Raw genomic sequence first — 5,687 nt, 5'->3', positions numbered from 1 at the left:
TGAACTCCAGCAGCCAGGTCGAGCCCCGCCCTGCCCTTCCCTTCACTCCCGATTGGTTGGCGCCCCGCCTCTGCACATTCCAATTGGTGGAGAGAACCGCCGCTCCATTGAGTGATTCACCGTCAGCCAGGTGCAACTCCTCCCACTACTCTCCACTGGGGCGGATTGGCGCCTTTCCAAGCCCGAGCCGCCGCTGGTTGGCCCCGGAGACGGTCACGTAAGGAGACACACGCCTCACCTTCCGCAGGTGAAGACACTCTGATTGGGCAAGGTTCCTGAAGTAGGGACTTTCTGACTGGCTGGGTTCTGAGTTGGAGCTGGAAGATTAAAGGAATACCTTAAAGAAGGTGGTAGGGAAGGTATTAGTTCTGGGGACTCGAGGGGGAGACAGGTCTGGTTTTGTTTGTTCGAATGTAAAATGCTGAGTGCTGCAGAAACCTTGGTTTCATCCTTTAGCAAGTGAAAACCACATATATTAATATGCTAGGGTCGGGAGAGAGGACCCGGAGAGAAGTAGAGTGATACTTTGACAGTATTCCTAAACTGTTCCGCTGTCCACTCCATACGCAGCATTCAGGGCTACGCAGAGAGGAGGAAAGGGAAAAGAAAGGGGAAAGGGATCAATTCCGTAGTGGGAAAAGCAACTGACATACAGATGCTCCATAAACATCACTGTGAGTGACTGCATATGTCCTTCACACGTTTGATCAGTCAGCAGAACCCTGTGACTCTGCCTATCTTCTCTTATCTTCTCACTGTGACTAATAGTTGAGTGTTAAGCCTTCTTTCTACAGGCTATGTTGATACCCAAGCTTTCTGTTAATATTTACATTGTTACGTCATTTTTATTTTTTTAAGGGTTTTTGGAGGGGGAACAGGGCGAAGCGGGCTGGCGGCTTGTAGAAGTTCCCGGGCCAGGGATGGAATCTCAGCTATAGCAGAGACAACATGGAATCCTTAACCCCCTGTGCCACCAGCGAACTCCAACGAAAATGTTAAATCATTTTTAATTGAAACTCAGTGTTCAACACCTTTACCCTTTCTAGTTGCTATTTCATAATGATTTAATTTTCAGTGATCCTGGTACATCCAGCTTGCCTGTGGGAAAACTTCCTGAATCTTCTCATTGATTGTAAGAACACACTTGTTTCCAAAACAGTGGTATTCTTAGACCTTTCACTTCTTTCACCTTTGTTCTCATTTCTTTGGTCCAAAGGTTTGCTTCTGGTTCCACTCAAGTTAAAGCAGTGTTTACGAAGCACCTATTGGGTGCTATGGGGAATACAAATAAATATAAACCGCAATCCCTGACTTCAAATGGTCTACAATCTACTTCCAAGACTAACAAAAGAAATAGGACAATATGTTACCAAAAGAGAAATTTTGTATTACTAAATTGAAACAAACAAACAAACAAAAAAAAGTCGGGAGTTCCCGTCCTGGCGCAGTGGTTAACGAATCCGACTAGGAACCATGAGGTTGTGGGTTCGGTCCCTGCCCTTGCTCAGTGGGTTAACGATCCGGCGTTGCCGGGAGCTGTGGTGTAGGTTGCAGACTTGGCTCTGATCCCGCATTGCTGTGGCTCTGGCGTAGGCCAGTGGCTATGGCTCCAATTCGACCCCTAGCCTGGGAACCTCCATATGCCGCAAGGGTGGCCCAAGACATAGAAAAAAAAAAAAAAGATAAATTGAAACAAATATTTGGGTGCCTGCCATATGCAAAACTCTGTTCTTTACCCTCAAGGGAATTTAGTGTTGGAGAGAGAAACACATGAGTGCAGTATTAAAGAGGAGCAGAGAGAAGAGTTAAGAGAAGGGACCAGTCACTCTGGGCTGTGATTGTTGCAGAAATTTTTTTTTTTGTCTTTTTGCCTTTTCTAGGGCTGCTTCCCATGGCATATGGAAGTTCCCAGGCTAGGGGTCTAATCGGAGCTGTAGCCACCAGCCTACGCCAGAGCCACAGCAACTTGGGATCCAAGCCATGTCTGCGACCTACACCATAGCTCATGGCAACACCGGATCCTTAACCCACTGTGCAGAGCCAGGGATCGAACCCGAAACCTCATGGTTCCTAGTCGGATTTGTTAACCACCGCAACACTACAGGAACTCCTGTTGGAGAAAATTTTAAGATGGAGAAATTTGAGCAGGGGTTTAAAAGAACCCCAAGACTGGATGGAGTTCCCCATTGTGGCTCAGTGGGTTAAGAACCTGACACAATGTCAGTGAGGATGCGAGTGTGAACCCCGGCCTTGCTCAGTGGGTTAGGGATCCAGCATTGCTGTGGCTGTGGTATAGGCCAGCAGCCGCAACTCCGATTCGACCCCTGGTCCAGAAACTTCCATATGTCACAGGTGCAGCCATAAAAAGAAAAAAGAAAAAAAACTCTTATGACTTAATCTTCAAGTAGAAGTGTCATTTTAGCGGTCATTTAGGTCATCCTCTCACCTTTCACAAAAGGCCAATATAACTGTTGATAAAAATTAATCAGTTAATCTAAGAAAGAATTGGAGAATTTTATTTGAGCCAAATTTGAGGATTAGAAGAGAGGCTCAGATTCTGCATTATGCACCCACCAAACCTCTCCCATCAGCAGAGACACCTGCTCAACAATAATGAGCAGTATTCTCCCAGTATCAACAAGGTGACTGTATAAAAGATAACGTTCCTGGAGTTACCCCTGTGGTACAACGGATCAGTGGTATTTCTGCAGCACCAGGACACAGGTTCAATCCCTGGCCTAGCACAGTGGGTTAAAGGATCAGGTGCTGCCACAGCTGCAGCAATGGTAGGATCTAATCCCTGGCCCAGGAACTCCATTTGCCTTGGGGCGGCCAAAAAAAAGAGAGAGAAAAAAAGCAGCATTCCTTCTTGATCTTATAACGAAGGGTCACATGACCTACAAGGATGACTAGTAGATCTGGATTATGTTAATTGTGAATAATATGTCACTTGAGGGAGTTCCCCTGTGGCTCAGCAGGTTAAGGTTAGAGCATTTTCACTGCATCGGCCTGTGTATAAAATGCACAGTGTGGGGAGAGAGAAGACCAAAGGGCAGAGAAGAATTTTTATGTTTAAAATTTTCTTGGGAGTTCCCTGGTGGTAAAGTGGGTTAGGGATCTGGCATTGTCACTGCTGTGGCTCAGGTAATTGCTGTGGTGCAGGTTTGATCCCTGGCCTCAGAACTGCATGATGCAGGCATGACCAAAAAAATAAATTACCAAATAAAATAAATAAAAATGTCTTCTCTTGCCATAAAATATATTTTATTTCACACAACCACCAGGAGTTTATACATCCTCTAGTTAAGTCTTCTAAAAATTCTCAAGGCAGACCATTCTGCTTTAAAAAAAAAAAAAAAGGGGGATTTCCCGTCGTGGCTCAGTGGTTAACAAATCTGACTATGAACCATGAGGTTGCGGGTTTGGTCCCTGCTCTTTCTCAGTGGGTTAAGGATCCAGCGTTGCCGTGAGCTATGGTGTAGGTGGCAGACACGGCTCAGATCCCGAGTTGCTGTGGCTCTGGTGTAGGCCGGTGGCTACAGCTCTGATTCGACCCCTAGCCTGGGAACATCCATACTCTGTGAGAGCGGCCCTAGAAAAGGCAAAAAGACAGAAAAACAAAGAACCTCTTAATTGTTAAATACCTTTCGACAAAATTGGAATCTGGGGAGTTCCCTGGTGGTCTAGAGGTTGGGATTTGATGCTTTCACTGCTGAGGCCTGGATTCAATCCCTGGGAACTGAGATTCCATGTCACGTTTCTGCTCACTGCAGCCAAAAAAAAAAAAAAAAAAAGGAATCTGCTTCCTGGTAACTTCCAGGCACTACTCTCCGGAGTTACCCAAAATGCCTCATTATTCTTTACCAATGACAGACTTTCCTTCGAGGATTTTAAGATACTAATTATAAGTCTCTTTTCCTTCTCCAAGCTAAACATTTTTATATCCTTCAGATAGTCTTTTTTTTTTTTACTACTCAAATGAATTTATCACATCTGTAGTTGTATAATGATCATAACAATCTGATATCACAGGATTTCCATCCCACAGATAGTCTTCATATGGCACAGTTTTACATACTCCTCACTCCAATTAATTTCACTCCTCTGTTTATTACTGTAACAAGAACTGAACCAGGCACAGGAGGAACTATCTCTCTATGGGAAGAACAGATCTCAGTTCAAACCCAGTTCCCCAATCTAGCTATCTGTTCTTGGCTGCCACACATCTCTACAATTTTCTCCATGCAGAAAGTAGTTATTATGATGGTAATATGACTTAACCTTATGGCAAAATAAGGAATAAATAATACAGTTGATGTAATATGCTTAGTACAGAGCCGGTACACTTTAAGTACTGAAACAGTGGCTGTTTTTGTCATTCTTATTTACAATCTAAGAATTCATTTGCAAACAATGCATTTACCGTCAATTAATCTGACAAAGGAGATAAGAATATACAATGGAGAAAAACAATCTCTCCAATAAGCAATGCTCAGGAAATGGGACAGCTACATGTAAAAGAATGAGATTAGGAGTTCCTGTCAGGGCTCAGGGGTAACGAACATGATTAGTATCCATGAGGAAACAGGTTTGACCCCTGGCCTCACCTAGTGTGTCAGGGAGCCAGCGATGCTGTGGCTGTGGCCAGCAGCTGTAGCTCTGACTCAACCCTTAGCCTGGGAACTTCCATATGCCTCAGTTTCAGCGCTAAGACAAAAAAAAAAAAAAATTTCCTCATACCATATTTCAATATAAACTCAAAATGGATTAAAGATCTAAATGTAAGACCTAAAACAGTAAGAGTCCTAGAATAGAATATAGGCAGAACACTCCTTTTTTTTCTGGGAAGAGGCATTGTTTGAGGTTTTTTGTTTGTTTTGTTTGTTTGTTTGTTTGTTTTTGGCCAGGCCCGTGGCATTTGGAAGTTCCTGGGCCAGGGATTGAACCTGAGTCACAGCAGCAACCCAGGCCACTGCAGTAACAATGCCTGATCCTTAACCCACTGCATCATAAGGGAACTCCCAGAACACTCTTGAATATAAACTGTACAAAATTGTTTGGATATGTCTCCTAAGGTAAAGAAAATAAAAGTAAAAATAAACAAACAGGACCTAACTGAACTTAAAAGTTTTGCACAAGAAATGAAACCATTGACAAAATGCAAAGACAATCTACTGAATGGAAGAAAATATTTGCAAAATATATGATCAATATACAAAATATATAAATAGCTCACACCACTCAACATCAAAAAAGCAAATCATCTTATTTATTTATTTATTTATTTATTAGGTGTGCAGTGCTTAAAGTGGGATCTCAATTCCCAGACCAGAGATTGAACACTTGGAGCAGTGAAATTGCTGAATCCTAATTACGAGACCACCAGTGAATTCGTGAAACAAGCCAATTTTAAAATGGCCTGAATAGAGAGTTCCCTTGTGTCTCAGCAGGTTAAGGATCAGTGTTGTCACTGCTGTGGCGTGGATTTGATCCCTGTCCTGGGAACTTCCACATGCCAGGGGTGAGGCCAAAAAAAAAAAAAAATGGCCTCTATAGACATTTTTACATACAGATAGCTAACAGGCATATGAAAAGATGCTCAACATTACTAATTATAAGAGAAATGCAGATCAAAACTACAGTGAGATATCACCTCACACCTGTCAGAATGGCTATTATCAAAACGT

The sequence above is a fragment of the Phacochoerus africanus genome, chromosome 6, assembly GCF_016906955.1.
Source record: "Phacochoerus africanus isolate WHEZ1 chromosome 6, ROS_Pafr_v1, whole genome shotgun sequence".
Classification (NCBI taxonomy): Eukaryota; Metazoa; Chordata; class Mammalia; order Artiodactyla; family Suidae; genus Phacochoerus; species Phacochoerus africanus.
The sequence above is the reverse complement of the archived record's forward strand: the minus strand, read 5'-3'. Positions refer to the sequence as shown.